This window comes from Dasypus novemcinctus, chromosome 18 (assembly GCF_030445035.2).
Source record: "Dasypus novemcinctus isolate mDasNov1 chromosome 18, mDasNov1.1.hap2, whole genome shotgun sequence".
NCBI classification, from domain to species: Eukaryota; Metazoa; Chordata; class Mammalia; order Cingulata; family Dasypodidae; genus Dasypus; species Dasypus novemcinctus.
Window position 1 is genome coordinate 73,291,602 of NC_080690.1, and position 27,472 is coordinate 73,319,073.

Here is a 27,472-nt window from a genome sequence, read left to right on the forward strand (position 1 = left end):
GAGGGCTAGCTTGGGGGATGGGCATCTCAGCCTTGGCTGTACTGGGCTCAGCAGCCCTGGGCCCTTCCATGAGGTGACCAGGTGGGATGCTGGGTGGTGCGATGCCCACATTACTCACTTGAAGCTCTAGCCTGTGGCTGTGTTTTGTCCTCTCACCTGTATCCTCCACCCGCTGCTTTCCTCCTACAGGACATCACTCTGAGTGAAGAGACCAGGGCCTTTCAGGCTGGACATCATGTACCATGGAAGACTGGCCCCTGGGTTCCCTCCCATGGGGCTGGAGAGTGACTGAGGGGGAGGGGGCGGGTCTATCCCAGACCTCCTTGATGAGAGCAGGTGCTTCCCCAGCCTGGATGCTTGACTGGACTATGATGAACATGTGTGGACTCTCAAAGCCAAGCCCCCCCCACCTACCTCCCAGTCCCTCCACTCCCTGTGGCTGCACTCACAGGCCACAGACAAGGCAGAAGCAGAGCAGAAGGATCTTCACAGCTGCTTTCCCAATGGCCACCTTGACCACATCCATCATGGGCCCTGGTCTCCCTGCAGACAAGTGGGATGAAGATGGGACACTGTCCTAAACCATAACCCCATGTCCTTCCTTTCCTAACAGGACCCTGTGCTTTGTTCTCCATCCTCCACCTCCCTTCCCTGCATCACTGGATGTGGGATCACATCTGCCCAGACTTCACCCTACCCATGACCTGCCCTTCCAGCAGGGGGACAGGAAAAGATAGACAACTTGGACTTCATCAAAATTAAAAGCTTCTATTCCTCACAGGACTCTATCAAGAGAGTGAAGAGAAACCCACAAAATAGAGAAAATATTTGCAAATCATGTATCGGATAAAGGTATAGTTTCCAGCATATATAAAGAGCTTTTACAACCCAACAAGAAACCAAACCTGCTCCCAGGCCTCAGCCCACACCATGCTCTAACTGTCCAGCATTTGGTCAGAGGGCTCTGGGCTGCTGGCCTTGAAGCTGAGGGCTGAGTACTCATGGTCAGGGGAGCTCAAGGACTTTGGTGGCTTGGAGTCAAGTGTGCACCCCTGACACTCACTCTGCAGGGAGACACTCACAGAGGCATGCGGGGCACCCAGCATATTCTCAGCTCAGCAGGTGAATCCTCCTCCATCACTGACGTGCACTCAAGGCAAGTCAGGACCATGGGGTCTGAGGCCAGCACGGGGCTCAGGTTAAGCCCTCCTGGGCCCAGCTCAGCCTGGCAGGGGGTGGCTGAGGGCAAAACAGATGAGACGCAGGGACTGACCCTCCTGGACGGGCAGTGACAAGCCATTTCCTCGGAACATGGATGCTGGAGCGTGGGAGAGACTGACAGGTGGGGAGTGAGAGAGTGAGAGAGAGAGAGGGAGAGGGAAGGAGGGTGGGAAAGGGGGCAGGAAGAGGGAGGTTCAGGAGCATGAAGGCAGACACACAGGTGGAGACAAAAAGATGGAAACTAGAGTGGGGTGAGTGCATCAGGCTCCTTCTCCCCACACCTGACCTGGATTCCTCTCTGCACAGCCCCTCAGGCTGGATTCACTAGGGATGCTCAAGGGGGGAGGACAGACCTCTAGCTTCCCAGAACACCCTGACAGAGCCACCCCAGTCATATCCTGCTGCACCCCACACACCCCCAGGTGTTCGCACTGACGATTCAGAAACCAGATTGATGCGGAAGGGCCTAGACATCTCTTCATGTCTTCAACCTACCTTATTTTCCTGAGTTAACGAGGTGCCTCTGAGAGGGGACTCCAGTGCGAGAAAATCCCAGTCTGGTGGGAATAGGGTTGCACAAACAGTTGCTTGGACTGGGCAAGCCCTGGAGGTGAAATGTGGGAGCTACCGGCGGATGTAGGAGGGCTTCCTGGAGAGCCACAGTATGAAGTAGGGGGTAGAAGGGCAAGCAGGGACCGCTGGTGGGGGCTAGGGTGCGGGGGAGGAAGAGAACAGGAAGGGAGGCCCAAGGCCCATAAATGACCATGGGAAAGTGAACTGCCCTGCAGGCCTGGAACAAAGGGGATTGGGAGGGTTGGAGAGGGGTGGTATGTGGTCAGAGAAGTGGCCATTGGAGGGGATGGCGAGAGCTCATTTTATAAATTCAGAGCAGAAGAAATCAGGAGCCATAAAAGAAGCTTAGTAACTGACTACAGAAAGAAATCCCTCCCCATGGCCATAAAAACCATGTTATCCAAGAAGGAAGCCGCGTGGGCTGCTGGGAAAAGCCCCTGCTCCTCCCACCACAGACCAATTCCTCTAACTTGGGAGGAGCTCCCGACGGGAATGATGAAAGTCACTGAGCAGAAAACCAGGCCCTGGAGGGACAGAGTTCCCGGGTGAAGGACACGCGGGCTCTGGACGACGGGAAGGAGCTCGTCTCTTCCTGCTCAGGGACCTTGCGCCCAGACCAGCAGGGGGAAGCCTCTGCTCCTGCTGCGCTGAGGCCCAGGCAGCCCCGCGGCGCCCCCTGCTGGTGGACACGTGCGCAGCTCGCTGGGCCCAGCTTGGCCGCCGCCCTCACTGCAAGGACCTGACCCCTCCTCAGGCAGGACCCCACAGACCCGCGCGGGCAGGTCACGGGGACTCGGCCTCTGTGCCGGCGGGAACGTGCTGCCTCGGCCCGAGCGGAGCTGGAGCCCGTGCGTGGCAGGGCCGAGCAGGAGCCTCTCGGCGGGGCCTCAGGGGACCCGGGGACCTCGGGGCTCCTGGGGGCGGGGCTGGAGCGAGACTCCGCGGAGCATCTGAGCTGTGACCCTGGGAGCATCCAGGTCTCCAAAAGCTCCTGAGTAAATGCTGTGTGGGGAGGGGGGTCACAGAGGAGGCCGAGGGGTCCCGAGGCGGGTGACGAGGGGCCGCGGGAGCCAGCGCTGCCCTGTGCTCCTGGAGCGAGGGGGGATCCACGGGGGAGGCTCGAGGTGCAGGTTCCCAGCGCCGTGGGGTCTGCGGGTGGAGGGCCCCGGGCTCCCCGACGAGTGGGTCTGAGGTGAGGGCAGGCTGAGGAGGGGCCTGAGCCGGCAGAGCCCCCACCCCGAGCCCCCAGAGGGGAGGCCTGTCCTTCCTGTGCCATTTCCCTGGACGACGGCCACGGTCAGGTTTTGGGGGGCGTCCGGGGCAGAGTCGGGCAGACCCGCGTCAGTGGGAGGGCTGGGAGACAGCGCCCCCACCCCAGGGCCAGCGAGGGGAGGGGGGGGGGGGCAGGCGACCCCTCACCCTCACAGCCCAGATCCCGGCACCAGCACTCAGTGTCCAGGCCCTGACCCTCTGCCCCCTCTGCCCCACAGGGACTCGGCGTCCTGGCCCAGCTCTCACAGGAGACGTTGAGCTGGACGGTTCTCCCCACGGTCACCCCAGCCCCAGGGAAGGCCACTTGGCAGGTAAGGCTGATGCCGTGGTCCTGGAGCCATGGGGTGAGGGTGAGCACGGAGGATATGTGGGTGCTGGGACCCAGGGCAGTGAGGGCGGCTGGAGTCCAGGAGAAGGTGTGGGGCATCCGCCGCTAACAGGCCCAGGGCACGGAACAGGTCAGGGTGCTGGGGCGGCCGGCCTCCAGGGTCTGCGGATTCTAGACGTTGGGCTTGAGGGTCAGGGCTGGTGAGGAGAGGGGGAGACGCAGGACCAGGAGGAGGGGGTGCCGAGGTGAGCCCCGAGGAGCCTCAGGCTTGCTGCAGCTGCTCCCCTGAGTCCAGCCTCGCTTTACCCCCAGCCCCTCCCCAGGAGGAAGAGCAGGGGTCCAGGTCAGCCCTGCCCCGGGGCCACTCAGGGTCCAGCCCCTGTGTCCTCTCCTGGGCCCACTCTTTACCTGTCACATGCACCAACAGCTGGTTATTTATGCAACTATATTTTACCTTAGGTCCCCCCTCCATCCTAGAGAAGTACATCCCTGTACTCTCCCTTCCCCACATCAACAGACACAGAGTACTCACGACCTTATGGCAAGGCTCACGGGTAGGTGAATATGGAATGAAATGTCTAAATGACCTTGGATCCAGGTCAGGCTTAGGCTTTAGGATGGAAGGGGAGGCTGAACTGAGACTAGAAGGATTAGGGGAGATGGTGCTATCAGCACATGATGGGAGGGCGTCTCAAGTGGGGGTAAGCGAGGTGCAAAGATACTGAGGCAGCCTGTCAGTGGACGAGAACTGCACCTGCTACCGGAGGGAGGCCAAGGAGGCATCACTACTGATGAGCTATGGGGCTGGGGCTTTGTTTGGGGTCAACGGGGAAGACTGTGATCAGGGAGAGACCATCTGCTTGGATGTACGGAAGATTGGCCTATGTACCTAGAAGTCAGAATTGCTGGATCATGTTGGATTTTTATATTAAACTTTCTGAGGAACTCACACATTGCTTTCCATGGTGTCTGCTCCACTTTACATTGCCACAACAACTCTCTAGAGTTTCGATTTTTCAGCATCCACTCCAGCACTTGCTATTTCCCGTTTTTTAGATAGTAGTATCGAGTGGGTATGAAATGGTGTCTCATTGTGGTTTTGATATTCATGTCCCAAATGTTAAATGGCATTGAGCATCTTTTCTTAAGCTTATTGATCATTTGTATGTCTGCTTTGGAAAAATGTCAGGAACATCTCTTGAATTGAAAGTGCTGCACCACACACTGGGGATGTTTGGTTCCCAGGACCCCTCAGGCTAAAGAAAAAAATACATGGGAAAAAAATGTGGATGCTCCAACAAGCTACAGGGGGAGTGGACAGGGAGAGCCACAGAAGTTCAGACCCACAGATTAACAGAGAGGTCCTTGGTGACTAGCCATTCCCACTTCCTTCCTTTGCAGAAAGATGCAACAAGCTTCAGAGAGGACAGTGACTTGCGGAAAATCACTGCACGCCCATGCATCATTGCAGGATGTCTTTTCTCCTGATTTCACATATCTGAAGAGTCCATGTAAAATTGGAATTACTTAAAGCTTGAACATTTTTCAGTCTTGTTCCATGAGTTCTCTTATTGAGGAATAATTTTTTTCTGGGTCATTTCCTATGCTTAAATTTTTGGTAAGTATTTTTCCATGTTCATGATGAATATTGGTCTTCAATTTTATTTTCCTGGAATGTTCTGGTCAGGTTATGGTATCAGTTTCATATTTGGCTCCACCAAATGGGAGTGTGTGTCCCTATCCACTGAAAAAGCTTGGAAAACTTTCTTGTTGTTTCTTCCTTAGATGGGTCAAAGTCTATATGCAATGGCATCATGGTCATAAAATCATCTCTTGTGGTTGATTGTGATGAAGAGCCTCCAGAGTTCGTGCCTTGCAGGACCAGCGGCTACTGCTGCTCGCTGCTGTGGTGACACTATTGACCACAAAGACCGGGTACTGGACGCTTTGCTTCTTGATGCACTGGGAAACTGACCAGAAGCCAGCTCCCAGTCAGGGCTTACCTCTTAGGTCAGATCATTGTCAGAGATGACAAACTGTACTGTGGCTCCAAAATTATCCCTTCCCATTTGACTGTAGGTGAAAATTCAGAAAGTCAGACCCAAAATTTAATTGCATTGGTTGAGGAATTTTGGTATAACTTGAAACCTTGATTTTCCTGCGTCCTGTATATGACATGTAGGAGTGATTGGAAAAGCTGAAGAGGCTGAGACTTGGAAAGGAAATGAATGGCTGGTTTTGCATTAAGCTGAGAATCTTGAACTCCACCCACCAACCCCAAGTATTTTATTTTAAATTTTATTTTGTACATTTAATAATTGAAAATACAAACAATTTAAAAATAAGTACAAAACACTGTTAAATAAATACATACATTTCTCAGTTAAATGTACTGGATATATATAAAAATTCTTTAGAATCATACAATATTTTAAACAATATCTTTGGTCATACTAACTAAATCATACAGTATTTGTTCTTTTGTGTCTGGCTTGCTTTTGCTTTGCTCAACATATGTCTTTCTGGTTCAGGTTGTCATATGTTTTATGACTTCATTTCTCCTTACAGCGGCTTAATATGCCATCATGTAATAGACCAAGGTTTGTTTATCCATTCATCGGTTGATTAAAACTGAATTGTTTCCAACTTTTGGCAATAGTGAATAACACTACTATGAACATCAGTGTGCACACTGACACTGCTCTCAATTTTTCTGGGTATATACCCACTAGTGGTATTGCAGGGTCAGGTGGCAATGTATATATTCAACTTCTTTAGGAACTGCCAACCAGGCAGTACCATTCTGCATTCCCACCAACAGTGAACTTGTGTTCCTGTCTCTCCACATCCTCTCCAACACTTGTAGTTCTTTGTCTTTTTCATAGTGGCCATTCTGATACTTGTGAAATGACATCTCATAGTTTTGATTTACATTTCTCTAATCATTAGTGATGTTGAGCATTTCTTCATGTGTGTGTGAGTGTGTGTGTGTATGTATATACAAATATATATATTATTTATTTTTTGCTATTTGTGTTCCTTCTTTGGCACTCCCAAGTACTTTTGAGCTTCTCTGTCAGAGAAGCTAGCCTGCTTTCCTAGGTCTAAATAGATTAGTTTTTCTTGCTTGAAGGTCCTATAATAATTCCACTTGAGGCCATTGCCTAAGAGGAAGGTGATTTGATCCCTCATGGAAACCATCCCAATCACTCCTTATTCCCTCTAAACCAAGAAGCAAATGTCAGCCTCTTCTACCAGGATAAACAATTATATCAACCCTGAAGAGATTCTAAACTCTAAAAGAATTGTAAGATTTGTTGATTTATATGGGCAAAAATCTGGATTATATGTGAAAATGAAATCTGAGGATGTGAAACCAAGGAATATCAAATATCACACTGGAATGAGCCAAATGTATTAATTTGGGTTCTTAATGAATGAAGATGGATATAATTGAGTTAATGAAGCCCTCAAATGTATCAGCATTCACTGATGTGTTTGATTGACACAGTATGATACACATGGACACAAAGAACATGAACTCAGTAATGAGGTTGATACCAGAACATTCTTGGTATAACACAGAGAAAATTATACCAAAGTTTATGGGAGATAAAAATGTTGGAATGGATCTATTGTGTGTAACCTGCACATCCATTCCCACTGCTACTTTCCCTGGAGTGATACATTAGTAAAGAGTTCACTAGTATCTGTATAAAGCTCCATGGGGGCTGTCGTGTTCAGGCTGGGGAAGACAGATTGAAATAGTGCAATTGCCATGGAGCTCTGATTTTAACAGGGATGATGGGATGCTAGAGTGGCAAATGCTGAAGGCAACACTGAAGCCCTAGAGACAAGGCGGACACATTGACTGTAAAGAGATGCAAGGATGAAGTGACAATCACCTAATCCTATCAAGAGGCCCTTGTTTGGTAGGCATCTTGGTATTTTAGAAGCAAGAGATACTCTACTTGATATGTGGCTCGAAACCCTTTATCAGGTAACCCTCAAGGCTTCCTGTTTGTGTTGGTTGCAGAGCAAGGGAAGGTCATGCAGCAAGTCCAGCCTTTAAAGCAAGAAGCTTTACAACTTTGGGGTTAGACCTCAGAAGATCAAATTCTACTTGAGGTATCTGTGACATTAGAAATGCTGCGTGCATTGTCTAGTGAGCCTCTGGGGTTTTTGTTGCAAAGCTATGCTCTCTTTTTTAGAACATGGCAAACCTTTTGAAAAAAAATTTCTGACATATTACTGGGCCCTGGCAGAGACTGAATGAATGACCATAGGCTATCAAATGAATATATGATATGGACCACACATTAGGAATGAGGTGCCAGATGACCCACCAAGCTGGAGTTGGGAATGTGGAGCAGCTGCCCATCATCAATTAAATTGTGTCCATGACCTTGGCTTCAGCTGGTCCAGAAAGTACCAGTAAGGCACGGGGACAGGTGGAGCAGACCCCTTCAACACCTACTCCTGGAGGTGCAGTGCACTATTGTTTATGAACAATATAAATTCTATTTGCTCCCTCCTGAATTATATCTGATTGCAGTCTGGTAATTCAACGTTATAATTTATATACACCATCTACAACTATCGTTATTGTTTACCAGAAATGTTTGTGTTTTTTGCTCACATATTTGCTGATTTCTTAAGGTTTTCATTCCTTTTTGCCTCTGAAGGCTTCCGGATGGAATCATGTTCCTAATGCCTGAATTATATCCTTTAGAATTTCTTTTGAAGAGTCTTGGTTATGAACTCCCACATTTCCCCCTGCTCATGAGATGACTACTCATTGTCTCTGCTTCTTGAATCTACTCAATGTCTGCTCATCTTTTCTAAGAGGCACTGGAAATAAAACCCAAGATCTCCCACGTGTGAGACATGTGTCCAAATGCTTGAGGCATATCCACTTCCCAATTTTCACATTTTTTGTCTTAAAATATCTTTCTTTATCCTCTGATATAAAACCTGTTTTCACTGAGAATGATTTCTAAACTAACTTGCCTCTTTACAGATATCAAAAATATCATTCCATTGCACTCAGGCTTCTAACACTGCTCCTGATAAAATCAGTCATCAGTCTAACTGTGCTCTATAAATATAAACTGTCATTTTCTGGGCACATCTCAAGTAATTCCCTTGGCCATTGATTTTCACAGGTTTTAGGGAGTTTCACTGAAGAAAATGGAGGCAAGGGCACCTAAGAGGAAATTGTTGAATAGATGTGGAATACAGGTGATGGGTGAGAAATGAAGTTGGAGATACTTGCATGGACCACAGTCATGTAGAGCCTTGAATAGAAAGGTGAAGGCATTGATTTTTAAAGACTTTGAGCCAGAGAACACATTGTTCTCTCCAGGCAAGGCTGTGACTTTCGATGATTTTTCACGTGGGTCTGGTCTCTGCATACTCAGGGTTGTTGACATCAGTTCCTCAGGCTTCAGCTTGTGAAATCTGATGACAGAATAATGGAGCTCCTGTCCTTCTCCTGGGGTGGGTTCAGCCTCAACAGGGGCTGTGTGGTCAGAAGGGCTGCTTCTGCAGAGCTGGTGCTGGTGCCTCTGAGTGGAAGAAAGAGAAGGATTTAGAGCAAGGTAAAGAGAACTTGGAGAAGGCAGCCAAGGACAGAGAGGGGTTAGGACTGATGGGACTTTTATCACTTACCCACTTGTTCATTCAAAAATATTTGATAATACTCATATTTTTCACCTAACAATACTGAACTGACCCGTGTACAACTGAAAATGCACTGACTCTCTCCAGAATAGGGTGCAAGTCCTTGGGTAACATTTACTCTTTAACTTGATATCCTATAACTTAAATACTTCAACAAAAAATTAACACACAAGTCTGGATGTGGCTCCAGCAGTTGAGCCCCTGCTTAATACATGGGAGATCCTGAGTTTGACTCCTGGTGCCTCCTTTTTTTTTTTTTTTTAAAGATTTATTTATTTATTTAACTCCCCCCCTCCCGCGGTTGTCTGTTCTCTGTGTCTATTTGCTGCGTCTTGTTTCTTTGTCCTCTTCTGTTGTCGTCAGCAGCTCAGGAAGTGTGGGCGGTGCCATTCCTGGGCAGGCTGCACTTTCTTTTGCGCTGGGCAGCTCTCCTTACCAGTGCACTCCTTGCACGTGGGGCTCCCCTACGCGGGGGACACCCCTGCGTGGCGCGGCACTCCTTGCGTGCATCAGCACTGCGCATGGGCCAGCTCCACACAGGTCAAGGAGGCCCGGGGTTTGAACCACGGACCTCCCATGTGGTAGTCGGACGCCCTAACCACTGGGCCAAGACCGTTTCCCATCCTGGTGCCTCCTATAAGCAAAAACAAACAAGCAAAGAAACCCAAAAACAAAAAACAAAAGCAGAAAAAACAAATCCAATACAGGGGAGTGGATGTGGCTCAGTGATTGAGGGCCAGCTTCCCACATATGAGGTCCCAAGTTTAATTGCCAGGCCTGGTACCTCAAAATAAATACATAAACTAACATCATTTATGTCATATAAGGGGAAAAGATAGGGAAGAAAAAAGATAGTTGCTTTATGTACATATACAAACATATTCATAAAAAACAAGGAAGAAATACTCATAACCATGACAGTCCTAGTTTCTGAAGCTAGCCACATAGTTCATGGTTTTCACTACCTTCTTCAATGACCCATTCCAGGTGCCCTCTCCCTTGAGCAAGCATCTCACCTGGCTATGGTTCTTTCCCTGGTGGGTGAGTCAGGCCTTCATTGCTGAAGTTTCTGGGCCATTGTTAGCCCTTGCTGGGAGGCAGGGGGGTTGCAGTTTCCACTGACTTTAGTCCCAGGCCAGGGCGGCACTAGGAGTCACTCTCAGGGAGCTCCTGTACTTCAGGCAAGCTCTTCTTACCTCATTGCCAGGCTGCAGTCCTCTTTCCCCTCCACAGCAGGATCAACCACCCCAGCCAGGACAGTAAATCACTTCTCTGACTGGTGATTCAGTGGCATGAGGAGGCAGCCTCGATGAATGCTTATACTAATCACAGTTGGTTCTTAACTAACCCTGGGAGGGGAACAGTATTACCACATTCATCTTACAAATAGGAAACTGAGACTAAGAAAGGCTGTGTATATTGTGTGAAAATGCACATCTATATAAAGGCCCCTGGAGCCAAGACCCAGAACCTGACTTTGGAGCCTCCCTCTTATCAATGTCCAGGCAGAGTGCTGGGTCTGGCTGCAGAGCAATGAAGAGGGTGGATACCGTGCCTGATGTCCTGAAGCTTATGGCATTTCCTAAACACATAGAAAATGAATCTACTAAAAGTTCTACATTCGTGGAAGAAGATATTTTGAAATATAAAGGAGGGGCAGGGGTGGCACAGCTGGTTCCTGGACAGGTGCTAGAAGACAGAGCAGAGAACAGGCCCTCAGCAGAGAAGGCAGCCAGATGTGCTTCTCCTCTGCCCAACTCACGGCACCCCCAGCTATAAAATATGGAATAGAATGCCTCTAATGGGAGCTCAGAGCAATAACATAGAGTTTTCAGATTGGGAGGAAAGGGCTCCACTGTAGCAGAGCACATAGAAGACAGGAAGGAGGCTGGACATGCTAAGCCAAAGTAACATGAAAATAAATCAACTGTGCAAATCTGCTGCAGCCAAGACATGGAAAAGAAGGAAAAGTACCTGTAATAATCATGAGAAAGTTTTGCCCATGGATTATCCTCACCAATCAAACTAGAGACATTGATTTTATTAGATTGTGGGATCCATCAGTTAGGTTATTCATTTATTCACTCCAGGAATATTTATTGACCATGTACTATGAGTTATGAGATAGGCATTCCTCTAAGCTCTGGAACACAACAGAAATTGAAACAACGTAGCAATAAACTGTCCTTGGGACTTACTTGCTAGAGGGAGAATGATACTAATTAGCAATAATGACTTCTGTGCTCATCCATGCCAGGCACTGTTTTAAAAACACCAAGGTACAAACATCCCATAGTAGAGAAGAGAAATACAGGTTACAGTGAGTTCCTCCTTAGGCCAAGGACACAAAGCTTGTCAGAAGGGAAATGCAGGAGTGGAAAGCAGCCTTCTCCCTCCAAAGTCCATGCTTTACCATGATACTATACTAAAATGACTAAAAGAGACATTCACAAAACACAACATGTGTGCTGGAAATCTGAAGTAAAATAATGGAAAAGATCTATCACGATTCCTGACAAGGTAGGGCTCAGTGTACACAAATGGTCACATTCCCAAAGATCAACCAAGGGGAAACCATATAGGGAATTATGGTATGAGGAAAATAAAATAAATAAATAAAAATATGTGGGAAATCTCTGGCAAATGAAAGTGTTTTAAACTGGTGTGTGTGTGTATTCAAGGATGCAGTGGAGCCTATAACCTGGGACAGATGAGAAAAGGCTAAAGATAAATAATGATACTAGGAAAGTGAGAGAAGAATAAGAAATTATGACCCTTATATGAATGATGTGATACACGAGAAATAATAATAGCTGAAGTACAGAACATAGTAGTTGAGGGAAATGGCAGAACATAAAACTGAAAAAGAAATTAAAGAGTTGTAAGATCAACTTGTGGATCTGTATGAGAAATAAGCAGAGAAAGAAGTATAAGGAAAAGTAGAAAGTAAAAGGATGGGGGAAAGGTACCTCAGGCTATTCCTACCCAAAAGCAAGCTGGTAGAGCCATCCCAAAACCCCACTAAATACACTTTAAGTCAAATGGAAGCATAAGGGAGAGATGGGATGAATAAAGTGAAATTAAGAGAGCTGGGGGAAGAAATTGATAACTATGTCAACATGATAGAAGATTTCAGCACATATCTTTCAATTATCCTTAGGTTAACTAGGCAAAAACCAGCAGAGATGTGGAAGATTTAAGCTCTGCATTCTTAATCATTCAGCCATAAATTAAAAACATTCCTCTCAAGCTCCATGAAACAGTTACACAAATTGATCACATATTAGGCCACAGAATGTCAAATAATAAGTATCACATAATTCACTTCCTCTGAGAAATATTCAGTTCAGTTAAAATTAATGACAAAAAGACAAAAAAAAACCCTACACTTGGAAATTTAAAGAAGTATACCAGATAACTGGTAAATTGAAGAAATATTACTATGAATTTTTAAATGTTAGAACAATATGGTGATGAAAATGTACATTATAATTTGTGGCTAGAGCTAAAATAGTATGCTGAGGAAATATTATCCAAAAAATATTGTCATGGCCAATCTGTGTAAGTATTAGGTTGTTGCAAAAGTAGTTGTGATTTTGCATTCTTGAAATTTGCCATTTGATGTTGGCATACATTCTTAAATAAATGTGGACATGTTATACATCATTTTAATGTGTATTTCTCACCTTAAGTGTTTTTGCTAAAGACTTAATACTTGCTCTTATTTTATATTTATTTTAGACTGTGGAAATATTGTTAGACTAAAGGTAAATTTGAGCAATTTTCTTTCTTGAGTTCAAATTTGGTCATAAAGTAGCAGAGACAACTCGCAGCATCAGTAACCATTTTGGCAGGCACTGCTAACGAACGTGCAGTGCAGTGGTGCTTCAAGAAGTTATGCAAAAGAGATGAGAGCCCTGAAGATGAGGAAGATATTGACCATCCATTAGATGTGACAATGACCAAATGAGACCAATCCTTGAAGCTGATCCTCCTAAACTACACGAAAGTTGCTAAGTTGCTAAGGAACTCAATGTTGACCTTTCTACAGTCATTCAGCTTTCGAAGAAAATTGGAAAGGTGAAAAAGCTCCATAAGTGGGTGCCCCATGAGCTGACTAAAATATATAAATAAAACCTCATTTTTAAGTGTCAGCTTCTCATATTCTGCGCAACAATGGATCATTTCTCCATCATCCTATGATGTGTGAAAAAATGTGGATTTTATACTATAACTGGTGATGAGCTGCTCAGTGGTTGGACCAAAAAGAAGATCCAAAGCACTTCACAAGCCAAACTTGCACCAAAAAAAAGTCCTGGTCACTGTTTGGTGGTCTGCTTCCAGTCTAATCCACTACAGCTTTCTGAATCCAGAGCAACCAGTACATCTGAAAAGTATGCTCAGCAAAACGATGACATTCACCATATACTGCAACACCTGCTGATGCCAATAGTCAACAGAAAGGGCCCAATTCTTCTCCACTACAACATCTGGCCACCCATTGCCCAACCAATGCTTCAAAAGTTTAATGAAGAGAACTGCTAAGTTTAGCCACATCCACCATATTCACCTGAGCTCTCACCAACCAACTACCACTTCTTCAAGCATTTCAACAATTTTTGCAGGGAAAATACCTCTACAACCAGCAGAATGCAGAAAATGATTTCCAAGAGTTTGTTGAATCCGAAAGCATGGGTCTTTTTATGCCACAGGAATAAGCAAACTTACTTTTCATTGTCAAAAATGTGTTGATTGTAATGGTTCCTATTTTGATTAATAAAGATGCATTTGAGTCTAGGTATAATGATTTGAAAATCATGGTCCTAAGCCACAATCCATTTTTCCCCAAACTTATAATAGGGATTATCCTGTAAAGGGTGGAGGGAAAAATGGTCTTCCACACAGAAATCATGGGAACAGATTCCCTACTCACACAATACACAAGTCTCAGCTCTTGAATGATTAAGATGTAAATGACCTGCATGTCAAAAGCAAAAATTTTAAGCTTTCCATAGAAAATATAGCTGTATATATTTCTGCTCCTGGAGCAGGATATATTTTCTTTAACAAGGTACAAAAATCACTGTCTAAAAAAGCTTAATTAATGTGACTATATAAAAATTAAAGACATGTTCAGCAAAAGCCTACTTAAGAAACATGAAATAACAAACTACGCATTGAAAGAAGTTATTTACAATATATATAACTAACATAATTTGGTATTGAATGTATATAATGTTCTCCTACAGATCAGATAGGAAAGGACAAATTCCCAATAGAAAAAATTGGTCAATGGGGAGGACATGATTCATACAAGAGGGATGCACATAGTCAATGAAAGCATCAATGTATGCATGGCAACTAGTAGTCAAGAAAAAGTAAATCAAGGCTGAAATAAGACTGTGCTATCATGATTGTACTGGTAAAAATTCAGAAGTGTTAAAAAGCCAAGTGCTGAAGAGGATATGAATCATCAGAATCTCTGTGACAAGGCTGGCAGGCAGGTACATTGGTACACCGTTTTGAAAAACCACTGGGCTTTACCTTCTGTGGTAGGTTTAACTTCGCAACCCAATTTAGACATGTTCGTAATCTTACTCCACAATCTTATTTGATGAACCCACTGCAAATAGGACCTTTAGCGGTTCTTTTTAGTTAAGATTTGAACCATTTGGATGAGGTTGGGTCTTTATCCAGCTGACTGGGGTCCTTTAGAGGCAGAAGAAATTCAGAAACAGACAGAGAAAACCACAGGGAAAAGCCAAAGCTGGAAATCAATGGAACCTCAGGAGGAAGGAGAGGACATCACCATGTACCATGAGGCAGGGACATAAGCCAAGGGGCAAGCCAGCCCCAGAACACCACAGACTGAGTAGAAAGCATCACCTTGTTGGTGCCTCAGTTTTCTACTTCTCCTAGCCTCAAAACCACGAGCCAATCAATTTCAATCATTTAAGCCAGCCCATTCTGTGGTATTTGTCAGCCTGTAAACCAAGACACCTGTAAAGACATTCACACACTGTGGCTCATAATTTCCTCTTAGGTATATGCCCCAGAGAAACCTCTGCAATGAACACAATGAGAGATAAATAAGAATGCTCAGGACAGCTCTCCTGGAATCAATCTAAATAACGTTAACATGAATTACAAAGCAAGCAGTTTGTAATATCCAACTGCTATATTATTAATGGCAGTAGAAATTAATAAACTACAGCTACACATGACAACAGGGATGAATCATCAGGTAAGTTTCAGTGGAAAAGCAAGACTCCTAAGAGTACATTTGGCCTAACATCCTTGTTAGAAAGTCACTAAATTAGCTAATGCAATGAATATATTGTTTAGGCAGAATGATATGAGCTACAGCCCAAAAAGCCAAGGAGTGATAAAGAGAATATAAATATGGAAGTTATTTTGGATGAACATAGAGAGATCAGAAATAAGCACAACGTTCATGGACGTTATTGTCAGTATTCATGGTTTTATACTCCATTATAAATAAATAAATGGAGAAATAAAACAGAATAGGGCCATGAAGAGAGCAAACACTGGTGCTCATTTAATGGACCTGAGGTGAATTAAATGGCCACATGTTCCTAGGAGAGGACAGGGACAGGGTCAGTGAGGGAAGAGAGCTGTGTCCTGTATCAACCTGGCCCTTGCTCTTGTGAGACCATAGCATGAGATTCAGGCCTGGATCTGCAGTTCTGATCTGGTGAACACAGAGGATGGGGACAGACACTGGGCTTAGAGGGACACAGAGAGGGGAGTGACAACCACCCTTTGGGGGTGTCACAGGGAATGGGTAGCATTTACTTAATGTCTTAAAGGATGGGCATGTTTTTTACCAGTGGACCAGGGTACTCAGTGGCAAATCCAGAAGAGAGTTACACAGAGCAGAACCAGGTCTTTTAGGGACAAATGAGAACAAGGAGTCCAGAGCAGATCCTGAACATGGAGGGGAGGAATGGGCTGGAGAGGAGCAGGACTGTCATCCAGGACATGACACACCTGACAAAGCATTTGACTCTCCTCCAACAACGGGTTCAAGGAGAGCTGTCCATGCCATGGAGAGACAAGAATATAACTACATCTGAATGATAGGGCAAGAAAGTGAGGTGGGTCAAGCATCCAGGAGAGGGACGACAAGGTGCCCAGGAGGTTCAAGCAGGGCCCAGTCTGAGAAGGACTCCAAGTCCTCCAGATGTGGGACTCATGGGTGGAGAATGCCAAGTACTGGGCATGACCAGGGAAATCAAAAGCCCCTGTGAGTGACCGTGATGAAGGGGAGGCGTCCCCACCACTCACCTGGGAGCTGGAACCATTGACTGGGTTCCCATCCTTCATACCTCCTGCCATCTGAGCTGCTTTCCTCCTGCAGGTCATCAGCTTGAGGTGACAAGGTTGACCAGTTGGCCTGAGCATGGCAGGGGTGAGTCCAGGTTCCAGGGATCCCCCTAGCCCCAGACACCATGGCTGGTCCACCTGGCACTGATTGTGCTAGCACTGAACCTCCTTCCCATCTTCTTCCCCAGGCTTTCCAGTTTCCTCCAGGTCAGAGGCTGTGACATGCTGGAACCTGTGCCCCAACCTGCCCCATGCCCTCCCTCCACCCAGGACCCACTCTCACCTCAACAAGAGGCAAAGGTAGATGGAGAGCAAGACCATCACACGAGCACCCCAGACAGCATCCACAACACCTACTGCCCTGGGCCCTTGTTCCACTGGGGACAGTGGGCATTCCAGTAAACCCCAGTCCAAATGCATGGGCACCTGCCACCAGCTGCCCATTCCCGCCCTGCCTTTGTGGGCCCAAATCCCTTCCAAGATGAGCTCACGTGGCTCCCTTTTCCCTGTAGCCCTGAACCTGACCACCACAGCCCCAATCACAGGGCCCCAGCCCTGGGACCCATCTCTGGGCTCCATCTCTCCAGGGACTAAGCATCACCCCCAGCAGACCCCTGACCTGACTGAAACATGACAGTGAAACTGTCAGCTCCATGGACATTTAGGCCTCAGAACTGAGTCTGGGGCCGTAGTGGAACACTTTCCAACTGTTTCCTACCACCTCCACTGAGGCTCAGGGGCTGTTGGCTCAGGGCCTGCTTGACTGAACTGGAAAAGGTGTTTCCCCCTAATGTAGGGAAGGGGCTGCTGAGGTGGGGCAGAGCAGCTGCAGTGCAGAGCTCCATCCTTCTGGGAGCAGGAGGGTCTATAGGAAGTTAAGAGAGGACTCAGCAAGGAGGCTGTTGTTTTTCTAATACCATGGAGTCCTGACCTCAGAGCTCCCCACTCACAGAGCACAGAGAGGTTGATCGAGAGAAGTGCAAAGAGATCAGTGGGTGCTGAGCTCGGCAGGTGAGCTCTCCTGCTTCACCACTCCCTACTCGGGGCAGCTCCAGGACACCCGATTTGGAGACAGGGAAGCCATGTAGGTCTGTCCCCTGAACCAACTCTGCTGTGCAGGAGGGTTGCTGTCAGCATCACAAAGCAGCTGGAGAGCCTGGCCCTCCAGGACAGGAAGGAATGCGACATTTCTCAGGACTTTGAGGGCTTTAGGAGAGAGAAACAGAGACAGAAGGAGAGTGAGCAGGTCAAGGGAGGCTGAGCTCCTGCCCTCCTCCTGGCCAGGCTCTGGGCAGCTCTCTCTTCTTTTCCTGGGCAGTGCCAGCCTGCAAGGGGGCCGCTAGTGTCCTGGGCCTTCAGGAGAGGTGCAGGTAGTTTACCTGGTTGGAGTGTGGTGAGTAAATGCAGTTCGAGGCTGAGGGAAACCTAAGAGAGTTGGAGTGAGGGTAGAGCTTTGCTAAGTGGAGGGTAGTGAGGGCAACACAGTACTGTGAGTGCAGGGACAGCACTAAGTCACACACTTGAAGGGGCTCAGATGGAACCTTCAGGTTGTACAGATGTGACCATAATTAAAAATGAAACACCACAGAACTGCACAACAGCGTGAACCTAATTTAAACCCTAGATTTCAGTTAATAATATCACTGTACTAAAATTGGTTCATCAATGTAACAAATATTCTGCACTAATAAGACATGTTGTAAATAGGGAAAAGCTGGGACAGAAGTAAAATGGGTATTTAATACGTTACGGGTAATTTTCTGTAATCCTACATGTGCTCTAGAAAACAAAGTCTATTATAGAAATAAAAATATCTGGAAGCAGGACAAAGTAATACATCAGAAAAGAAGCAAAAGGATCTTCCTTTGGACTTGGCAAAAGGAATTTGTGGTGAGTGAAGACTGACTGCAGGCAGAGAGGTGGGTGGGTGACCCCGGTGGCCCCCACAATCTGACTCCACGCTGGCCTCTCGCTGCAGCTCTGCACCCGAAGGCCTTGCCTGGTGGAAGCAACCCCACCTCTGTCCACCTGGGAGCGGAGAAGCCTTTCCTACCTGTGCTACTTCTGGGGAGCATCTGGGACAGAAAGTGAGTTGGACCTTGGGCCTGTCTTCCGGGAGCCATCGAAAAGGGGAAAGGGTGCCCCTTCCTCTTGGGCAAACCCTGGCCCAGCGTCTTCCCAGCCCCTCCACCTGCAGGGACCTGACATCCTGGCCCAGCACTCACAGGAGATGTTGAGCTGGACAGTCCTCTCCATTGTCACCCCAGCTCCAGGGAAGGCCACCTGGGAGGTGAGGCTGGCCCCATGGTCCTGGGGCCGTGGGGTGAGGGTGAGCATGGAAGAGAGACAGGTGCTGCCCAGGGCGGTGAGGGTGGCTGGAGTCCAGGAGAAGGTGGGGGGCATCCCCCACTCACAGGCCCAGGGCACGGAGCAGGTTATGTTCCTGGGGTGATCAGATTCTAGGGTCCCCTGGATGTGGATGTCGGGTGTCTTTGTCAGGGCTAGAGAGGAGAGAGAGAGGCCTGGGACTTAGAGGTGGGGACCCTGAGTGTGCCCCTGGGCACAGCCTCTGCCTCTGACAAGCTGTCTGCTCCCAGCCAGCCCCTCTCTCCTGTCCCCTGGGGCCCTCACAGGAAGAGGGGCAGGGGTCCCAGAGTCTTCCCCCCATGTTCCCTCCTTGGCCCATTTCAGTCTGCCTGTCTCCAGCCTAAAGATGTATGTCCCCGTGTGTCACCCTCTGTGTGTTTCTGATGTCCAGGGAGCAGTTGACAGTCCTGAGGTCCCCGAGGAGGCAGAATTGGCACTGGGTCTCCCCCTGGATTTTTCGATGTGGATCATTTGTGGCCAATGGAGCATCCTGGTCTGTATCAGTCCAATCTGGAAACAGGGGCAGGGTAGAAGTCAGCCCAGCCATCTCAGGGTGAGGGACATTTGCAGGGCACAAAGACACACAGGACCTCCTGCACCTCCACCAGCCTCTGCACTTGCAGCTGGAATCTCGAACCATGAGCCAGGAACCCTGAGGAAACCAGGTCAGCCGCAGCTCCAGCCCAACAGGCCCTGACCCCCTCCCCAGGGGCACTCACCTGCCCACAGCAGAGGCAGAAGCAGCAGCATCTCTGAGGAGTGGGACCCAGGGCTGCCGCTGTTTGAGATGAGCAGAGGAAGGCAAGTGAAAGGGGAGGGATGGCGGGGGACACTCCGGAAGCTTGAGGAGCACAAAACCAATGCATTCACAGAAAAGGAACTTCAGCGCTCAAGTGACCAGAGCTTGTCCCCCCTGCTCACAGGGGATGGATGCCCCAAGACCAGAGACCCCAGAGACCTGACCAAGGGGGAAGACAGGAAGGACAGAGCCACACATCCTGCCTCCCAGTCTCTAGTCATGGTGCACAGGGATCTCGAGGACATCCGGAATGTGGGAGCGGGGTGGGTGCTGCACGTGTCCTCTCAGTCAAGAGGCTCTTCTGTTCACCATTTTCCACCAGGGAGCTTGGCCATTCCTCACCTGGGCCCAGAGAGCCCCAGCCTCATCTAGAGCCATGGGATGGACAGTCCTGCCAGGGGTGGGATTCTTTAGGGTCTTGTGAGTGTCTTGGACAAAGAAAAAGGAAAGGATTCTAAATAGGGAGGCCTCTATTCCCGCCACCTTTATTCTTCACTTTAGAGGGACTTCAACAAAGTTATTACATTGCTGGACAATATAATGAGATTCACAGCAGCAAATGCGCTCCCCACTCTTTTTTAAAATTTATTTTTATTTTTATTTTTTTGTCTTTATTTATTTTTTTAATATTACATTCAAAAAATATGATGTCCCCATATACCCCCCAAGCACCTCATCCCACTCCTCCCCCTTTAACAACAATCTCCTCCATCATCATGAGACATTCACAGCATTTGGTGAATATATCTCTGAGCACCACTGCACCTCATGGTCAATGGTCCATATCATAGCCCACACTCTCCCATATTCCACCCAGTGGGCCATGGGAGGACATACAATGTCCGGTAACTGTCCCTGTAGCACCACCCAGGACAACTCCAAGTCCTGAAAATGCCCACATCTCATCTTTTCCTCCCACTCCTTACCCTCAGCAGCCACCATGGCCACTTTCTCCACACCAATGCCATATTTTCTTTGATTAATAATCACAATAGTTCATGAATAGAATATCAGTAAGTCCATACTAATCCATACTCTATTCCTCCATCCTTTGGACCTTGGAATGGTTGTGTCCACTCTACATCTATATCAAGAGGGGGCTTAGATTCCACATGGATGCTAGATGCAATCGTCTTGCTTTCAGTTGTAGGCATTCTTGGCTCCCTGGTGTGGTGCTTGACCTTCACCTTCATGTTAGCTGAGTGGGGTCAGTCCAATAAACCAGAGTGTAGGAGCTGAAGTCTGTTGAGGCCCAAGACCTGGCTATCACATGGTCAGTCCAGAGATTCAGAACCCCAGGGTATACGTTAAACCCCAGCACCGACTACAGTTCCGGTAAAAGTAACAGGAGAGGCTTGTGGACAAAGATCACATCTGAGTCCAGCTACATCACACAGAAACAGATACTCCAAAGTTGGGCCAACTGACATGGCAGTGAACTCCATCTGCCATGACCATAGAACCTGTGGGTCTCTGTAGCCCTCAGAAGAACCAATACCTGGGGTTGTATTGACTTTATCTGTCTCTGGGACTCTGCTGAGGTGTGCATAAGGGCAACCCCTCTGATAACCTCCCGGCTCTTTTTGGAGACTCATAGCCATGTAAACTCATTTGTCCTTTCCATTTCCCCTTTTGATTCAGGTCAAAAATACTCCTGGTATTATATGTAGATTGAGATATTCTGCTGGTCTGAGTTGACCCTTTTATTCAAGGTCATCTTCTAGTTACATCATCAGTTGGTACTTGGTAATAATCCCTCGACACCAGGGAGGCTCATTCCTGGGAATCATGTCCCATGCTGGGGGGAAGGCAATGCATTTGCATGCTGAGTTTGGCTTCAGGACTGGCCACATTTGAGCAACACAGAGGCTCTCAGGAGGTAACTCTTAGGCACCCTGTAGCTGTAGGTCTTGTTCTTATTTCAGGTGCACAGGCTCACAAGCATAGTCATTAGTATCAGGGGCTCATTGTTGGGCTTTCATTCTTTTTTGGTCTTTGCCATTGCACTTGCAGGATTGTTGCTGTTCCTTTAGGGACTGTGATGGAGCTCCCCTGGTTGGGAACTCAGCACTCCCTCAGTTGTTGTTTTTAATTGTATCCAATTAAATTGATATGAAAATATCCAAACATTTTTATGTGCCCTGGATATATGCCCTATAGAACTCCCTGCCAACCGTGTGTCCCCTGTCAATAACATTCCACACCAGTATTCCTCCCCTGCCATTGTTAAACCTCTCTGTGATCCAAACTTCTTCAAAAGTGAAGCCCAAAATATTGCCAGATTCCATTAATAGTAAAATGGAATATAGTGATGAGTTTAAAGATTAGATATAGAATACATATTAATTTAGAAAAATTAAGGTAAAAATAAATTGGGGTATCAAAAAATTTAAAAAAGCTTTGTTTTTGATGTTTTGCCTTCCATCACTGCAATAAGTGTTGCCCTGTATGCAAATAATTGGCAAGGCAACTCTTCCGTCTTTTCCTCATTGTCCACATCCTAACTTTTTCTTTCTTTTTTCTAATCATTAAGCTTATCTTCACAAAAGTTTTAGATCAGAGTAATTCATATATACAATATACAGTACTCCCACATATCCAACATAAAACCTTTTCCCTACCACAGCAATAATCTTTTTACCTATTCATACCATATTTACTGAACCTGATGTACAGATATTGAGACAACAGCTTTCAAACAAGGTATCGTTTGTGTTTACATTGTGGTTTATATTTTAGACTATACAATTTTCTAAATTTTTAGTTATCTTATGTTTTACATTATGATTTACATTTTAGCCTATCAGACCCTATATATTTTTGGTGTAATTTTACATGTCTTATATCCATCCTTGCATACTCTTGTGGAACTCTTCTATTGCCCACACAGTTACATTGGTTCCATCTATTCATACCTCTTTCCCTCTCCCCTTAGGGCCCAGAGTGACAATCAATCTTCATTGCTTGAAGGGCCATGTTCAGAGATACTTGCAAAAGTGTTGAGGGGTTGACATGCTCAACTGCCCTAATGCACTAGGAGCCACCATTTCTCTTGAGAGATACAACTCCCTCTATTTCAGGCATCAGTCCTTGCCAGGATGTGGGTATACCTTCACTCTCATTATATGGGTCTCTATCCAATGATATAACCCACTCTGGCAAAATGAGCATTCACATATTCCCTAGGAGCCTGTCCTGTGTCAGATTATCCCCTTTAAGCATCTTAAACAGGTAACCTTCTTTGTTATGTTTTTGAAAAAGTTTTTTCAGCATTATACTCTCAAACAAATCCCTGACAATCTCCTATGTTCATATGGTGCCCCACGCACCCTCCAATTTCTTGGGCAATATTACCTATCCTCCCATCCATAGCACCCCTCAAGCCCACAAAGCCCCACCCAAAGGTAACACTATGTCCCCATTTTATCCCTTCCTTGTACAAATACTTGCCTCCATCTTATTATATATTTCACCCATGTAGGTGTCAGCTTACATCCTTCCTCTATTCCTTTAAACCCCAATTTCCTTTAAGCCTATCATCCAGTCTCTAGCTCTCTGCGGCAGCCTGGTTTAATTATTTCATATCCTTGAGGTCATGTAGTATTTGTCCTTCAATGCCTAGGTTGCTTCACTCAACATAAGATTCTCAAGATTCATCCATGTTATCAGGTGTCTTTGTAGTGTATTTGTTCTTAAAGCCGAGTAGTATTCCATTGTATGTATATACCACATTTTATGTATCCATTCATTTGTTGATGGACATTTGGGTTGATTCCAACTTTTGGCGATAGTGAACAATGCTGCTATGAACATTGGTGTGAATATATCGGTTTGTGTCCCTGTTTTCAGTTCTGCTGGGTATATACCCAGCAGTGATATTGCTGGGTCATATGGCAAATCTATGGTTAGTTTTTTGAGAAACCGCCAAACTGTCCTCCAGAATGGCTGGATCCTTCTGCATTCCCACTAGCAGTGGATGAGTGTTCCCATTCCTCCACATTCTCTCCAGCATTTGTAGTCTTCTTTTTTTTTTCATAGCTGCCAATCTTATGGGAGTAAGATGGAATCTCATTGTAGTTTTGATTTGCATTTCCCTAATAGCTAGAGATTTGGAACATTTTTTTATGTGCTTTTTAGCCATTTGTATTTCCACTTTGGAGAAGTCTGTTTAAATCTTTTTCCCATTTTTTAAATGGGTTGTTTATTTTTTATTTTCAAGATATAGGAGTTCTTTATATATGCAAGTTATAAGTCTCCTATCAGATATATGGTTAACAAATATTTTCTCCCATTGTGTAGGCTCCCTTTTTACTTTCTTGACAAACTCATTTGAGGTGCAGAAGGCTTTAATTTTGAGGAAGTCCCATTTATCTATTTGTTCTTTTGCTGCTCGTGCTTTTGGTGTGAAGTTCATGAAACCATTTCCTATTACAAGGTCTTGTATATGCTTCCCTACACTGCTTTCCAAAGTCTTTATGGTCTTGGCTCTTATATTTAGGTCTTTGATCCATCTTGAGTTGATTTTTATATAAGGTGTGATATGGTAATCCTCTTTCTTTTTTTTTTTCTTTTTTTACATTTTATTTTATTTTATTTTATTTTTGCTTTTTAAAAAATTTATTGAAATATATCATTCATACATAAACATACATAAGCAATAAGTGTATAATAGTTGTGAACTTCCAAAACATATATAATATCAAACAAACATATAAAACATCTCACCCTACCACCAATAACTTGCATTATTTTTAAACCTTTTTAACTAATAATTAAAGAGCATTGTCAAAATATTACTACTAAACAAAGTATTTTTCCCCTAGCCAATCCTATTATTGTCCTTGTATCATTTATATATGAACATACATAAACAATTAAGTGCATAGTGAAAGTTGTGATCTATGTACTTTTATTTTATTTTATTTTTAAATTATTTATTTATTTTTAAAAATTACATTCAAGAAATATGAGGTCCCATTTAACCCCACGCCCCCACCCCCCACTCCCCCCACAGCAACACTTGCTCCCATCATCGTGACACATCCATTGCATCTGGTAAGAATATCTCTGAGCATCACTGCACCCCATAGTCAATGATCCACATCATAGCCCACACTCTCCCACGTTCCATCCAGTGGGCCCTGGGGGGATCTACAATGTCCCACAATTGTCCGTGAAACACCACCCAGGACAACTCGACGTCCCGTAACCGGCTCCACCTCTCATCTCTTCCTCCCTTTCCCCAAACCCAGCAGCCACCATGGCTACCCTTCCCACACCCATTCCACATTTTCTCTGTGGACATTGGATTAGTTGTGTCCATTGCACATCTATGTCAAGTGGGGGCTTAGATTCCATATGGATACTGGATGCACTCCTCCTGCTTTCAGTTGTAGACACTCTAGGCTCCATGGTGTGATGGTTGACCTTCTTCAACTCCATGTTAGCTGAGTGGGGTAAGTCCAATAAATCAAAGTGTAGGAGCTGAAGTCTGTTGAGGCTCTGGGCCTGGGGTAATCCTCTTTCATTCTTTTACATATGAATATTCAGTTCTCCAGGCACCATTTGTTGAATAGGCCATTCTCTCCCAGTTGAGAGGGTTTGGTGGCTTTATCGAATACTGTATGACTATATATATGAGGATCTATATCAGAACTCTCAGTTCAGTTCCATTGGTCTATATGTCTCTCCTTGTGCCAATACCACGCTGTTTTCACTACTGTAGCTTTGTAGTATATTTTGAAGTCAGGTAGTGTGATTCCTCCAATTTCGTTTTTCCTTTTCAATATGTCTTTGGCTATTCAGGGCCTTTTTCCTTTCCAAATAAATTTCATAGCTAGTTTTTCTAGTTTCTTAAAGAATGCTGTGTTGTTTTTTATTGGGATTCCATTGAATGTGTAGATCAGTTTGGTAGGATAGACATCTTAATAATATTTAGGCTTTCTATCCATGAACAGGGAATATTCTTCCATTTATTTAAGTCTTCTTTTATTTCCTTGAACAGTCTTGTGTAGTTCTCTGTGTATAAGTTTTTTACATCTTTAGTTAAATTTATTCCTAGGTATTTGATTTTTTTATTCACATTTGTAAATGATATTTGTTTCTTGGTTTCCTCCTGATCTTGCTCATTATTGGTGTACAGAAATGCTACTGATTTTTGCACATTGATCATATAACCTGCGACTTTACTAAACTCATTTATGAGTTCTAGAAGCTTTGTTGTAGACCTCAGCGTTTTCTATGTATAGGATCATGCCATCTGCAAATAATAACATTTTGACTTCTTCCTTCCCAATTTGAATGCCTTTTATATCTGGTTCTTGCTTCAGTGCTCAAGTAAGTACTTCTAAGACATTGTTAAATAGAAGAGGTGATAGTGTGCATCCTTGTCTTGTTTCTGATCTTAGAGGGAAGGGTTTTAGGATTTCACCACTGTAAATTATGTTAGCTGTGAGTTTTTCATACACACTCTTTATCATGTTCAGAACATTTCATTGTATTCCAATCTTTTGCAGGGTTTTTATCAAGAAAGTGTGCTGTATTTTGGCAAAGGCTTTTTCTGCATCTATAGATATAATCATGTGATTTTTTTCCTTCAACCTGTTTATATGGTGTATTACATTGATTGATTTTCTTATGTTCAACCATCCTTCCATACTTGGAATGAATCCCACCTGGTCATGGTGTATAATTCATTTAATGTGTTGTTGAATACAGTTAGCAAGTATTTTGTTGAGGATTTTTGCGTCTAGGTTCATTAGAGAGATTGGTCTGTAATTTTCCTTTCTTGTGGAGTCTTTGTTTGGCTTTAGTACTAGGGTAATGTTGGCATCATAGAAGGAGTTAGGCAATGTTCCTTCTGTTTCAATTTTTTGGAAGAGTTCCAGCAGGATTTGTGTTAGTTTTTCCAGAATGTTTTGTAGAATTCACCTGTGAAGCCGTATGTTTGTGCATTTTGCATTGTCATTCAGGTCCCTAAGTCCTAGGTGGATTTTTTCTATCCTTTTATTGATCAGTTCTACTGTCTGTTTGATTTCAGATGTACTGTCTTCCATGTCGCTAATTCTCTCCTCTGCCTCTTCTAATCTGCTGCTATTTGGTGAGAGTGTATTTTTGATTTCTTGAACTCTGGTGTTCATCACCATCATATCTGTTATCTTTTTGTGTATGTCTGCAATTTCCTCTTCAAGTGTTTTCTTCATATTGTTAAACTCTTCCTTTACTTCATTAAGTTGGTCTCTAATATATGTTTTGTGATTTTTAATTATTTGTTCGCTGTTCCCCTTCCTGGTTTTTAGTTTGTTCATTGGATTCAGTCATGTTTTCTTGATTATTGGTTTGGTTTGTAGTTTTTTTTTTTTGCTGTCTGGTCATCATTTTATCTTGACGGGCTTAATCAGTTCCTTAGCTTCTTTGTCTAGTCTTGGGGATTAATTAGTTGTTGTTCGTAAGTGTTATGTCTTCTCTTTGCCACTTTGTTCTTCTTAATCTATTTTTTTGTTGCTGGCTAAGTTCACTTTGAAGGAAATTATTAGGGCCAGGGAAAGCAAAATGAGTAAGAAAAGAAAATGTGTAAAGTAGTATTGGTAATAAATGTTAACAGAGCAACAATGTGAGATCTGGGAGAATGGATATTAAGTCTCATGTAAGTTTTGCAGAGTTATAGCAGTAAGTAGAGTACCTATAATGAGATAGTCAACTGAATATGGGGAGGAATATAGTATGAATTAAAAAGCAAGTGTTTTCATGAGAGAGAGAAAGAGAAAAGAAAGACAGTACTATCAAGAGTGGATAAAAGACAGGAAACACAACAAAGGTATTAGAAATTAAAAGTCAGACAATTTGGGGACCAAAGAAAGGGAGGTGGAATGTAAGAGAAACAG

The 27,472-nt window shown here is 45.0% G+C and overlaps 1 pseudogene; it reads right to left on the reverse strand.

Moving 5' to 3' along the window:
* Nucleotides 1-445: 445 nt before the first annotated feature.
* LOC101411808 (sialic acid-binding Ig-like lectin 13) overlaps nucleotides 446-27,472 on the reverse strand; it is a 36,536-nt pseudogene continuing 9,509 nt past the window's right edge.